The sequence below is a fragment of the Lissotriton vulgaris genome, chromosome 10 (genome assembly GCF_964263255.1).
Source record: "Lissotriton vulgaris chromosome 10, aLisVul1.2, whole genome shotgun sequence".
In the NCBI taxonomy this organism is placed as follows: Eukaryota; Metazoa; Chordata; class Amphibia; order Caudata; family Salamandridae; genus Lissotriton; species Lissotriton vulgaris.
Genome location: NC_141698.1, coordinates 174,304,150 through 174,318,450, shown reverse-complemented (window position 1 = coordinate 174,318,450; position 14,301 = coordinate 174,304,150). Strand labels below are relative to the sequence as shown.

Below are 14,301 nucleotides of genomic sequence, written 5' to 3'. Positions count from 1 at the left end.
AGCCTCTTCGGCCCGGCTTGCTTGAATCCTGATGGAGCAGTGAGAAAGGGACTCATGTCTGAGTATACCCTGCCACACCTATAGTGGCCAAAATCGATTTACAAAAGGGGGTGGTGATGAACAGAGTGTCTGAATTGAGCAGACCACTCTTACCCAGTCCAAAGATCAGGGCTTGATCCATCACCGTTATTTATCTCACTGCCCCATCCCAGCTCAGAACCTGGCTATATGCAAATCAGTCTGTCCCTGGCCCAGTGCATCATGGGAACAGGGCAGACTAAACTACCAAGCCAATTCTTTACCTTCTTAGGTCATCAGGATCTTCTTATCAAGGGATAGGGACTCGCCGAAATACTGAAGTTAGGGGAGTGTAGGGTAGTAGCCAATTCACTAGAGACACTTGGTGTCACTACGCACCTAAATGAACACTTACTGACCACCTGGGCTTGCCCCCAAGCGGTCGCTCACCCACGCTCCCTTCCTTGCTGCCTGATCGTGTGCCTCATCGCTGCCTGCTCCCCTGCTGCCTGGACCCCTCCTGGTATCGTAATCTGCACAGTGCGATCGTGCCCACTTGCACAGCTTTGCCGAACTGAAAGCAACGTAGCCAGCGAATTTATAAATAGTAACTGTATCAGCTGATTTGCATAGTGCACGTTAGCGCTGGTTTGTTTTGGAAATATAATTAGCGCAGACTGCAAAATCATTCATTGCCGGTCCTCGGCTGTGCCCGTTTCGCCTTTAGTAGTAAGCAGCCATTTTGTTGTTGTTGTTGTTGTTGTGTCCCTCCTGACCCGTTTCTCCTCCCCGCTACCGCCTCCCAGCTAACCCTCCCTCCCACAGACAAAGTAAGCTCGTCCCTCCCTGCCTAACGCTGTGACCACCTGGGCTTGCCCCGAAGCGGTCGCTCACCCACGCTCCCTTCCTTGCTGCCTGATCGTGTGCCTCATCGCTGCCTGCTCCCCTGCTGCCTGGACCCGTCCTGGTATCGTAATCTGCACAGTGCGATCGTGCCCACTTGCACAGCTTTGCCGAACTGAAAGCAACGTAGCCAGCGCATTTATAAATAGTAACTGTATCAGCTGATTTGAATAGTGCACGTTAGCGCTGCTTTGTTTTGGAAATATAATTAGCGCAGACTGCAAAATCATTCATTGCCGGTCCTCGGCTGTGCCCCGTTTCGCCTTTGGTAGTAAGCAGCCATTTTGTTGTTGTTGTTGTGTCCCTCCTGACCCGTTTCTCCTCCCCGCTACCGCCTCCCAGCTGACCCTCCCTCCCACAGACAGAGTAAGCTCGTCCCTCCCTGCCTAACGCTGTGACCACCTGGGCTTGCCCCGAAACGGTCACTCACCCAAGCTCCCTTCCTTGCTGCCTGATCGTGTGCCTCATCGCTGCCTGCTCCCCTGCTGCCTGGACCCGTCCTGGTATCGTAATATGCACAGTGCGATCGTGCCCACTTGCACAGCTTTGCCGAACTGAAAGCAACGTAGCCAGCGCATTTATAAATAGTAATTGTATCAGCTGATTTGCATATTGCACGTTAGCGCTGCTTTGTTTTGGAAATATAATTAGCGCAGACTGCAAAATCATTCATTGCCGGTCCTCGGCTGTGCCCCGTTTCGCCTTTAGTAGTAAGCAGCCATTTTGTTGTTGTTGTTGTTGTGTCCCTCCTGACCCGTGTCTCCTCCCCGCTACCGCCTCCCAGCTGACCCTCCCTCGCCCCGCCTCCTCCTCTATCCACTTATGACAGCTGAATACGCGTGCAGCGTTCACGCCCTGCGGTCGCGCCCCATGCGCGCCGAAGGTGCGCCAAAGGTAAGCCCGTCTACGCCTGGACCGCGCCCAGCGCCAGACCCCCTGGCCCCCGTAAAATCCACCCCGCCCGCATAACGTATGACACCGCTACCCTCTCAGCCCTTAACCCCGGACGCACACCCCAATGCTACGAAGCTACCCCGGGACGTACCCACGGTCCCTTCGCTTGCCACTCCTGCAAATTTACCAGCTTCAAGCCCCATACCACATCTACTAACCCCAAACACAACTCCGACTCTAACCACCTGAAGTGCATCCTGCTGAACACCCGCTCTGTCCACAGACACGCCACCGAACTCTGGGATCTACTCAACACTACATCACCAGACGTCGCTTACCTTACTGAAACATGGATGAACGCATCATCAACACCCGACATCGCCATAGCCATCCCGGACAATTACAAGATCATCCAAAAAGACCGCACCGCCCAAACAGGAGGAGGCATCGCCATCGTCCATAAGAACACCATCAAAATCACGACCAGCTCCGACGATAACCTTACAACCGCCGAACACCTTCACTTCCAGATCCACACCGACCCCAAGACCACACTCAGAGGCACCCTCATCTACAGGCCACCAGGACCCCGCACACAATTCAACGAGGACATCACTGACTTCATCAGTCCGCATGCCCTCACCTCCGTGAACTACATTCTACTAGGAGACCTCAACTTCCACCTGGAAAAGAAAAACGACAGCAACACTACCACTCTTCTTGACAACCTGACATATCTCGGCCTCAAACAACTTGTTGACACCCCCACCCATGTAGCCGGACACACGCTCGACCCAATCTTCACCTCCAGCGAACACATCTCCTTCGATCACACCACAGCCCTCCATTGGATGGACCACAGTTGCGTTCACTTCAACTACAAAACCACCTCGACCCACTACCCCCCACAACCTATTCCCCGAAGAAAATGGAACAAAATCACCACCGACCAACTCCTCACATCGCTCAACCAAAACCCACCCGCCCTCTCATCGGACCCAAACCAAGCTGCCCTCGAATTCAAACAATGGATCACTCATAGCGCTGACGAACTAGCACCCTTGAAAAACCATCACACCAAACAAGACAGCAAAAAGGCACCCTGGTTCAACGATGACCTTAAGAAATCCAAGAAGCTATGCCGTACCCTCGAGAAAACATGGAGAAAAAACCCAACCACCGACAACATGACCACCTTCAAGGCAGCCACCCGCAAACACCACCAGCTAATTCGATCAACCAAGAAATCAGCATTCAAGAATCGACTCGACAACAACGCCCATAACAGCAAGGAACTATTCAACTTCATCAAAGAATTCACCAACCCCACCGCAGCCTCAAACGACGTCACTCCCTCCCAAGACCTCTGCGACTCATTATCCTCCTTCTTCTACAACAAAATTGCCGACATACATAACAGCTTCGAAAACAGTTCCAACAAACAATCCTCTCCAACCCCTTCAGAACCTAAACCGCCCCCTAACAACCTCAGCGCCTGGAACCCAATCACCACTGATGACACCACCCGCCTAATGAATTCCATCCACTCTGGCTCGCCTACCGACCCATGTCCCCACCACATCTTCAACAAAGCAGATTCCATCATCGCACCCCATCTCCGTGATGTCATCAACTGCTCCTTCAACTCCGCTACCTTCCCAGAAAGCTGGAAACATGCCGAAGTCAGCACCCTCCTGAAGAAACCCACAGCAGACCCCTCTGAACTTAAAAACTACCGCCCCATATCCCTCCTCCCATTCCCGGCCAAAGTCATCGAGAAAGCCGTCAATAGCCAACTCGCCGCCTTCCTCGAATCCAACAACTCCCTCGATCCCTCTCAGTCCGGCTTTCGAGCCAAACATAGCACCGAAACCGCCCTCATCGCAGCAACAGACGACATCCGAACACTACTGGACAACGGAGAAACAGTGGCCGTCATCCTACTCGACCTCTCCGCCGCCTTCGACACTGTCTGTCACAGCACCCTCATTTTTTTTTTTTTTAAATATATTTTTATTGCAGGAAACAAGTATAATTACAACATTGGTACCTGAAGTGTAATCTAAATCAGTGCTGGTGGGATTGATACTACTTCTATACACGGCCATTCAGCCCACAACCCGAGGGTCGGGCGGCGTGTGCCATTCTTCTGTTGTGTATATCTCCTCACTCTCGCAGTATATCACAGGCGGTAGAATAAATCTCTTCTGCTTTTTCAAACACCCCAAACAACGTATCCCCCCTCCCTCCTTCCGTCTCACCCCCACAGAGGATTAAAGTGTCTTTCATCATGGTACAGAACTCAAGCGTTTGATGGAAGCGAGTGTCGCTCCTCTTCCTCTATCCCCCGCCCTCCTCCCCTCTCGTCATCGGTAGCCTATCTTGTGGTTGAATATCATGTGATATAAGCCGTAGTTCTCTATGTTGGGTACAATCCGGTAATAGCATGTTATTGGGATCCAGGCTGTCCCTCATCTGTACTGTCTGAGTCAGTATGTGTGTTATGGTCGCGCAGGGCTTGCACTACCATCTCCCAAGCCTGCGCCGCCTCTAGGGCTCGCTCATCTCGCCGTCGCCTCGCCTGTTGGAATCTCAATGTACTTTCACTCCCCGCCCACTTGAGAAGTTCATTGCGCCATTTAGTGCCCGTTGGACCAACACGCGCCTTCCAGTTTCTGGTGATTTCCCGTTTGGCCAGAAGTAATCCCAAATCGATAAATTTACTAGTAATTTTGTTTTTAGGGGTATGTGGAAACCAGTGTAGTATCCCTACCGCCGCATCCATCTGCAACGATCTTCCAGTCACTTCGGTCAGCGTGTCTCCTACAAACAACCAATAGGAGGTCAGCGTAGAACAGGACCACAGCATGTGGAAAAGGTCTGCTCTGGCTGTCCTGCATCTAGGACAGGCTGCCGTCTCCAGGTCTAAATATTTCTGTAACTTCTCCGGGGTCAGGTAGGCTCTATGCAATATATAGAAGTGGACTAGTTGAAATCGGGCGCTTCGCGTTCCCTTCCAGGCCCGCTGCAGTAGCTGGGACCACGTGGACTCTGGAATTTTCTTTCCTACATCAGCCTCCCATCGGGCTTTAAGAACCGTTAGGGGGGCCAATCTGTCATCGACCATTCTGGAGTATAAAGCACGACACTGCTTTAATTGTCCCCGCGGACATCATGGCATATTGACATGTCGCCGATACCTGTGGTTCCTCGTGTCCAGTTCTCCAGTGTGCTTGGAGTGCCCTTGTGACCGCCGCATGGAGCAAAAAGTCACCCCGAGGGACGTCATAGCGATCTAGAAGCGCTTGGAAGGGCAGTAGTGCTCCATCCTCGTAGAGGTCGCCTACGGTCTGCACACCCATTTCTTCCCAAACACCCAGTCGAGACCAATCTCCGCCGTGGGGCAATGCAGTAAGCATTCCCAGCGGGATCTCCGGGGCATAGGGTCGCGGTCTGCCCAGTTTGCGATGCACTCGGTTCCAGCACGAACGTATGGTGCTTTCCTCCTGAGTGAGGTCTCTCAACTCGAGCTTCTGTTGCAGCGCAATAAACGATAAAACATGTCTGGGTATGCCACTGCCCTGTGATTCCTCCGGGCCTCGAAACTCACGCGCCACCTCCTGGGTGTAGGACTGTAACTGGGCTGCCAAATAGTACGTCTCAAAGTCAGGTGCCGCTAACCCCCCCTCCGCTCTCGGCCTCATCAAGGTCCTAAGCGTCACTCTACGGCGGCCCGAGCCCCACAGGAACGTCACTATTATAGAGTCCAGACCTTGGAAGATGGATCTGGGTATCCATATCGGGAGTGTCCGGAAGTAGTACAATAGGCGGGGCAGTGCCACCATCTTTAACAGTGCTATTCGCCCTGCCACCGATAGGGGCAGGGTAGACCAAAAGGGCATGCCTCTTTGTAAACCCGCAGGAGTTTGGGGGCCAGGATATCTATGTATGTGGAATAAAACTCCTCAGGTAGGCCGTCAAGGCCCGGCGTTTTATTACGTGCCATGTTTTTAATCGCGCTTCTGATCTCACCCAGCTCCACATCCCGTCCTAGGTCTTTCGCCTGTTCTGATTTCAGAGCGGGGATCGGCAGATCCCTCAGGAAGGTGTCCGCCGTGGAAGTGTCCGGCGGCAACCGACTGCGATATAGCCTCTTGTAGTAACTCCAGAAGCAATTAAGGATCTCGGGTTGAGTATAGACCTCCTCATTCTCTCCCGTCCTCATTGCCACAATGAGCGAGGTTCGTCTCGTAGGGTTAGCAAGCCAAGCCAGCAGCGCACTCGATTTGTCACCCTCCTCCAACGATCTGGTCAGGTAAGCTTTGTGGTCATAACTGCGTAGGCGATCAACCTCCACAGCCACCGCCTCCTTTGCCTCCAGGGTCTGCTGTTGAAGTTCTGGGCGGCCAGGGCGTGAGAGTTCCAGCTCGCGGAGGACTCGATCAGCTTTGGCCAGGTCCTCTAGGAGTACACGGCGCACTCCAACTTTTTGCGTTATACAATAGCCTCTAATCACCACCTTAAAGGCGTCCCATTCCGTGGCTCTCTCTGCAGTCGTGCCCTCGTTCATCTCAAAGTATCCCGTGATCTTGTCCTCTAGAGCCCCGCGGAACACCTGGTCTTCCAGCAGCTCGGGCCGCAGTTTCCAGGTAGGCACAGGTAGGCACACGTGGTGCACACTGGAGCCACCGGAGATCAATCAGTAATGGATTGTGGTCGGAGATTGTCCTCGTCAGGTATTCAGACCGCACTGCCGAAGAAGCCACCCCTCCCGACCCCAATAGGCTGTCCAGTCGCACATGCAATTCGTGCATGCCCGAAAAGTGGGAGTAATCCCGAGTGTGCGGGTGGTGTGCTCGCCAGATGTCCGTCAGTCCCCACCCAGTCTGCCAGTTTAATCTGCCCTTGGCAACCCGATGGGTCGGGGAGTCCGGGAGGGGAGGATGAGATCTATCTAGGCCAACGTCTAGCACCGAATTAAAGTCGCCCCCTAGCAGGATGGGTCCCGAGAGGTAGCGGGCCAAGGAGCCCGACAGCACATTTAGAAAGGCGATTTGGTCCACGTTAGGCACGTAAATGCAGCAAATATTTAAATCTCTTCCCCCTAATTTCCCTGCCAACGCGACGTATCTCCCCTCTGGGTCTACAGTGTGGCTATCAACCTGCAAGGGTACTCCCGCCTTTATCCATATTAGCGTGCCTCTTGCGTAAGCTGAGTAGGTGGTGCAGTATACCTGGCCTCGCCATCTACGATGTAGCGCAATTCCCTCGGATTTGGTGAGATGTGTTTCTTGTAGCAGCGCGATCTGTACTCCTCTGCGCACTAGATAAGCATGGACCTTATGTCGTCTGGACATGGTGTGCAGACCCCGTACATTCCAAGTAATACATTTTAGATTTGATAGGTCAGCCATTGTCCCATGTCTCGTCTTCCTGTCCCTCTGAGCACATTACAGCTATGGGGAAGTACCCACTGAGATCCGTACCGATGACGAGTCCCCCCCTTAACAACTGTGAATCAATTTGCAAACATGAACCCCTTTTCAACCCCCCCAGAACAGGTCCCAAATAGTGCCATCTAGTCCCCATCCAAACTGTACTCTCTGTAACCTCCCCTCCTACTAACCTAACAGTAGCCACCGTAGGTGTGCCTTAAGGGCAATGTGGGGGCCGAGCGACGACGCAGGGTCCGACTGCAAGCCGCAACGCGGCCGAGCTCGATGGCATCAAGGTCTATAAAGAGAGTACCTGCGACCCCCCCTAAAGTCAGTACACAAGCAATTCCCCTTGATGAGTGCCATCTTTCCCACGTTTCCGCCCCCTCCCGTAACTCCCCAACCAGAACTGGCTCACCCGAAAGCTTCATTGCTCATCAAGCAGACCTTCGGCTGTCCCAGGGGTGACCTCCGGGAGCTTCACACTGTCCGTTTCAGAGCCCTCTGTGTCCGAGTGGCCTCCACTCTCTCCAGGTTCCGATTGAGCAGTTCCATGGTCGTCCCGAGGGCCAGATATGGAAGAGACCATCTCCAGCGCCCCACGCCTCTCTGCCGCAGTCTCTACTGTGGAGGGGGAGTAGTCCTGCCCCTGCGGTGTCTGAACCTCTTAGGTTTCCGTTGTAGTATATCCTCCCTCGTGGATTGAGAGGAGGTTCCGAAGCCATCTTTGCCCGCTCTGTATAGTTCAAGCCAACTACACACATCGTCCGGGGTGTCAAAGAACTTGGTGGAGTCGTCCACGATGATGCGGAGGCGCGCCGGGAACAACAGGGAGTACTGGATGCCCTCGGCTCGTAGTTCCCGCTTGACGGCTAGGAAGGAGGACCGACGTCTCTGCTTCTCGTAGGTATAGTCCGGGAAAATATTCATACGGCTGTTGTCCACCTGATAAGGACCCTTCTGTCTGGCCGTCTGCAATAGGAAGTCCCTGTCGCGAAAATGGAGCAGCCGCGCCACCACCGGGCGGGGCGGTCGGCCTTGTAGCGGCGGTTTGGCCGGCACTCTGTGCGCACGTTCCAATGTGTAGAAAGGGGACAACCCCTCCGGTGCCACCGTCGTCTGCATCCAATTTTCCAGGAACGTCACCATGTCCCCAACTTTTTTCCGGAAGGCCAACTATCCGAATGTTATTCCTCCTATTGCGCCCCTCCGCGTCCTCCGCCCGTTTCTCCAGTGCTTCTATGCGGGTTAGAGCGTCCTTCACGGTTGCGTCCAAAGCTTTTTGCGCTGGTTCTAGATGTCGCATCGACCCCTCAACCTCCCTCAAGCTGTCGGAGAGCTTGCCATGATCCGCTCGGAGCAGTCCCAAGCCCGTCGCAACTTGAGCAATGTCCTCTTGGAGGGCTGATCTAGTCTCAGTGATCGCCAGCAGAATTTTATCAAGTTGTTCCTGAATTTGTGGGCTCCCTGGCCCATCCACGTGTAGGCGCTCTTCGTTGTCCGGCGGTTCCGCGTCAGATGCGGGCTGGGTGCCTCCCTTAGGCCCTCTCGGCTTTCCCATGGTGTTCAGGGTCTGCAGTAGGGTCACAGCAGGAGCGGGGCCAAGCAAGCCGGGTGCCGGCTCCGATGTGGCGCAGCCTCCAGAAACGTCGCCGCCCAACAGCCCGTTCTCCTGCGGCCCCCAGGAGCCCCCCCCCCGAGGCTAGCAGGTCCCCAGGCGGTGGTCAGGGTGATCGCCCGGCAGTAGGCCAGTCCAGGATCAAAGCCGGTGGGCAGGAGCTCCGCACGTCCTCAAACCTCTGGTCAGACGTGTGCTCTCAGCTTCAGCAGCCGGATGAACGTGGCGAAAGACCCGGGACCGTCGAGCTTCCACAGCGCCCCAGGTCGTCTCCTCGTCACTCGGCCTCTTCGAGAGGCTCCGCAGCTGTGTGATGATGGGGCCGCTCCACAGAGCTCAGCGGCGACCCCTCCCTCCGCAAGTCTGGGTTCAGCGTTGGAACAACGGGCCGCCCCGCTAGGCACCTTTCAGCAGTGGCTGATCTGGCTCGCTCTTTCCCCTCACAGCTCCTCCGCCCCAGTGTATGGTCACGGGTCAGGGTCCTCCGTTGCGATCACAGTCCCCCCCAATGGATGCTCCTCAATCTCGCGTCATAGTGCCAGTCGCTTCAGTCTCTTCGCGGTGGGGGGCCGTGAGGGCGTTCTTCAGTGTCCCCCCCTCCTCTGCAGTGCAGCTCGCTCACCTCCAAGCCGGGTGTCAGGGCCAGTGTCGCGGGCCGCCGTAGCAGCCTCCGCCCGGTGGCGAGCAGGTCTCTCCGCTCCTCCCCCACTCCGCTGGTCGGGTCCTCTCAGTTCGGCCGTCGGGTGGCGGCGGTCAGGGGCCAGGCCGCAGGGTGCTGCCCCAGCGGGGAAAGGATCGCTTGGCTCGTTGGGGGTGTCGGGGCGTCCGTTTCCCCTTGGTCTCCGGCCGTCTTCAGCCCCGAGGCGGCGAAAAAGGAGCGGGCGCCATCTTGGGCTCCGCCTCGTAAACCCTTCTCTTCGCCTTTTTCCCCCGGTCCCGAGGCCGCCCCGGGTCTCTATTCGCAGGAGGGGGTGTCCGGGTCACCTGGGGATTCTTCCCGGGGTGCAGGTGTCTCAGGGACCTCCCAACAGCAGGATTAATGAGAGCTCGGCCGCGGAGCCGGGACTCTAGGCGACCTCCGCCATTGGCGCTCAAGCCACGCCCCCCCCCTCTCACAGCACCCTCATACAACGCCTCAGCAACATCGGCATAAAAGGAAAAGCCTTGGACTGGATCCTAGCCGGGAGAACACAGAGAGTCCGACTCCCCCCTTTCAAATCAGAGGCCACCAAAGTCATCTGCGGTGTACCACAAGGATCATCACTCAGTCCCACCCTCTTCAACGTTTACATGAGTCCTCTCGCCTCCATCGCGCGTCAACACAACCTTAACATCATCTCCTACGCTGACGACACCCAGCTGATCCTTTCCCTCACCAAAGACCCCAACACCGCCAAAACCAATCTCCACGAAGGTATGAAAGAAGTAGCCATATGGATGAAAAACAGCCACCTAAAACTTAACTCAGACAAAACGGAAGTGCTCATCCTAGGATCATCCCCCTCTGCTTGGGACGACTCATGGTGGCCTTCGGACCTGGGCTCAGCACCCATACCCAAAGACCACGCACGTAACCTTGGCTTCATCCTAGACTCCTCACTCTCGATGACCAAACAAGTCAACTCCGTCTCATCCTCCTGCTTCAATGTACTTCGTATGCTCAAAAAAATCTTCCACTGGATCCCCGCCGAGACAAGAAAGACTGTCACCCACGCACTGGTTACCAGTCGACTAGCCTACGGAAACACCCTCTACGCCGGCAGGGCTTTAAGTGGGAAAAAAACTGGGGGTGCTCTAAAATGGGCGGGGCAACCCACATAAAGGGGCGTGGACTATCCAAGTAGGGGTGTGGTCTAAATCAAGATAACTAGCATTGTGTTAGGGCTGGGGCAGGATCACGCAGACTAGTTCCTCTCTCTGCGTTTCAATTGTTGCTGGATTACACTGCAGCCTTGATGCACTTTTAAAACGGACTGACTCTAGGGCCCAAACTAAGCCTAAAATACAAATGAGATATGTCAAAGTAATGTAGCACACATTGGCTTTGTTTGAGTGCTTGGATGCGGGGGGCTTTTTTGTGTGTCCTTGGCAGGGCAAGTTTAATTTACTATCCAGTGCTTCAAACGGGCATGTGCTCTCCGGTACAGAATGCCTGCACTTTTGTAACTTGAAGGGGAGAGAAGGAGTACCTGCCCTTCTCAGCAGTGCTGCAATATTTTTTATGCTTAGAGTACCAGCCGTTCTGTAGATAGTAGGTACGTGAACTTTTCTATTTCCATAAAATCGAATGGGGTCCCCTAGCACAACAAAACTCCTGTCACCACTCCCCTCCTGTCCCAACGGGCAGGTGCACATCTTTGCTTTTCCTCATTCGCTGTCAGTCCTTTTCAAAATGGTGGTGAGGCTGTTCAGCATTGGCTTACCCCATCTCTGCACGCGCTGTTAATGAAAGGATCGCAGGTACAGGTGGAAGGGTGCAGAGTGACTAGATCCCAAATAATTGTGAAACTGTCCCAACCTAGGCAGAAATCCACTTGGTGAAAGGAGCCACCCAAATGTTCTTTTCATTTTTGTTGCAGCCAGTACTGAAGTGCGAAGCAGTTGCAGCAGTTTGGGGCAGAGGGAGGGGTGACTTTGGTTTTTCGGTTGGTGGTATGAATGTTTATTTATTGCCTGCACTTGGTTTTTCGAGTGTCTGCCCAAATTATGCTCATCACTTTATATCAAATAATACGGCGAAGGAAGTAATTCCTAGATCCAGGTATGTCACGTGACTTTCTGTTATCTTTTCAAGGGCCCCAAGTACCTTGTAATTGTTCTATACTTACGCAAAGTTGGCATGGCCCTGTTTGCTGTGCCCACTGTCACAAGACAATAAGTCCTGAACCTTCAACAGAGACACCCACAGACGCTATTCTAGTGCGGGGTGGTTTAATCGATGCACGCTCCTTAGCGAAAAATGCTCAGAACATTTATGACCTCATCACTGAATCACAGTTGGACTGGCTTTTGGTCACAGAAACATGGCTAAAGTTGTGGTGTAATCCTGCCCTGGCTATAGCCCTGCCTCATGACTTCCTTATCCAGCGTTTGGATAGACATGAAAAACGGGGAGGGGGTCTTGCAATTATTTACCGAAACACCTTTAAATGTTCCACTGAAGAACTGACGGAAATAAAAGAGGCAGAAGCACTAGCATTCTCCTTGGCAATCCACGATTCCTTTGTTTTCTCTGGGGTTCTTATTTATCGCCCCCCGGGCCCTCTCACAAAATTTTTGGACTCTGTAGGTGATGTGCTGAGTGATTTAACACTCAGGTTTTCTAATTTTTCTGTATTGGGTGATCTCAACCTGCATCTTGAGTCCCCAAATGATCATGGGGTTAGCTGTTTTTTGGACACAATCGAAGTGTTGGGCCTTACTCTTGTGAACCGGGAACCTACCCACCAGGCAGGACATTTATTAGATTGTATCTGTTCCAATTACCCCAGCTTGACAGCCAAACCCCCTTGTCCTCAGGTATGGACAGATCATTTTTTGATTCCTTTTAACATAGCTGGGATTTTGAAATCCACTATAAACCCCTCAAAGTGTAATGATAAACCTCATACTAAAACCATTCCGGACTGGAAGTCACTAGCCAGCAGACCTGACATTGTTGAGAAACTTAAGATTAGTATACCAGTCCTAGTCGATTGTACCTCCACAGACAATCAGACCTTTTGTGACTGGATTGCTGGAGCGGGCACGTTGCTAAAATCATCCAGAAATGAGAATCTCAAACCCAGAAAGGCAAAAAAGAATGCCCCTTGGTTTTCAACAACCCTTAAGCTTAAACTAGGCGAAGTGAAAACACTGGAACGGAGGTGGCGTCGAAATTACGACACCGCCGCACGTAACATCTATATAGCAGCGAGACGGAAGTACCATGCAGGAATAAAATCAGCAAAGAAAACACACTATCTACAGGCCATATCTACGGCAGGCCAGGAACAAAAAGCAATCTTTAAGATTGTTAAGGATTTTATGAATCCTTCAGCTCTATCGCAAGAGATTCCTCCATCGCAAGACCTCTGTAATGCGATATCTGATTATTTTGATAATAAAATCCTGGCCATCACAAAGACCTTTCCATGGGGAGCTACCGCAACGATGGATGTTGAAGAGATAGTGAAGACGATATCTTCCCCCTGCTTTGATGATTTCACCCCAGTATCCTTGGAGGAAACTGCCAAAGCGATTTTAGCCAGCAAATCGGGTTCCCCTTTTGATCCCTGTCCCCCTCCGGTGTTGCATCTTCTAATAGAGATGGTTAATCCAATGATTAACAAGATCATCAATTCCTCTCTAGCCACGGCAAGTATCCCTAACGATTGGAAACTGGCAGCTGTAAAGCAGCTCCAAAAAAAGGCCCTTGCCGATCCTACCACCCTCTCCATCCTACGCCCGATTTCCTTGTTAGCCATTCTATTCAAGCTAACTGAAAAGTTTGTCAACAGTCAACTGACTAACTTTTTGGAGAAGAATAACGTTCTCCATCCCAATCAGTCAGGATTTCGGTCAGAACACTCCACCGAATCAGCCCTACTATACACTGCAGAAACATTAAGGGCAGCAATGGATCAAGGAAAGAAGGCCGTCCTTATCCTACTTGACCTGTCAGCAGCCTTCGATACGGTCTCTCATAACATCTTAGTGGACCGGTTGGCTGCCGCAGGGGTAGGAGGACAGGTGTTGGCCTGGTGTAGGAATTTCCTTACCAACAGACGCCAAATAACAGTGTTAGGCCCATATCAATCTGAGGCTAAAAACGTCAGCTCAGGGGTGCCGCAGGGCTCTAGTTTGAGCCCTGTTCTCTTCAACCTATATATGGTACCACTGATGAAACTGATCGCGTCATTCAAGATCAGTTCTATCTCATACGCTGATGACACCCAACTGATATTGGTGTTGGATAGGGAGCGGCCAGGTGCCGAGGAAGATTTTAAGGACTGCCTTGCAGCAACTTTTAAATGGATGACCAACAACCATTTAAAGTGCAACACCGGAAAAACCGAAATCCTACCTATACCTATGCTGGCCATCGGATGCTGAAGTGCCCCCCAATACAATTGCATCCGCTCGCAATTTGGGCATTAAATTTGACAACCACTTATCCTTTAAACCCCAGGCTGTAGCAGTAGCAGGTATGTGCTTTCAAATCATAAAAGCACTAAGAAAGTTCTTTGATCTTCTCCCACTATCGGCGAGGAAAACAGTCGCAGTGGCCTTAATAAGTTCTAGGCTGGACTATTGTAATGGACTATACGTTGGAGCCAACAAAACCGTTCTCCACAAATTACAGATGGTCCAAAATGCAGCAGCCCGCCTTGTACTGCGTCTGCCCCGTAAGTCGTCAGCCTCAGCAGCTCTAAACACCCTCCATTGGCTGCC

General features: G+C 52.7%; 1 protein-coding gene across 1 annotated transcript in view; it reads left to right on the top strand.

Annotated features, from left to right (window-relative positions):
• Window positions 1–14,301, top strand: part of LOC147684931 (cyclin-D1-binding protein 1 homolog) — a 484,280-nt gene that overhangs the window by 397,172 nt on the left and 72,807 nt on the right. The gene's annotated exons all lie outside the window — the stretch shown is intronic.